This window comes from Acanthisitta chloris, unplaced genomic scaffold, assembly GCF_000695815.1.
Source record: "Acanthisitta chloris isolate BGI_N310 unplaced genomic scaffold, ASM69581v1 scaffold25118, whole genome shotgun sequence".
Classification (NCBI taxonomy): domain Eukaryota; kingdom Metazoa; phylum Chordata; class Aves; order Passeriformes; family Acanthisittidae; genus Acanthisitta; species Acanthisitta chloris.
The window spans coordinates 767-973 of NW_008688998.1; positions in this window are offsets into that span (position 1 = coordinate 767).

Consider the following 207-nt stretch of genomic DNA (forward strand, 5'->3'; position numbering starts at 1 on the left):
TGGCTGGCCGGGTGTTTCCCCCCCCAAAAACTAGTCCCAGCCAGTCTCCCGGGCGCTGTCCTGAGAACATCTCCTATTTAGAAGGGGGAGGGGGGACACGAGAGGAGTGAGGCAATTAAAAGAAAAAAAAAGGAAAACAAGCGAAAAAACCCCTACAACCTAACATCCCACCCTACCCCGCAATGCCGTGGGCTGGGGTGCGGGGAA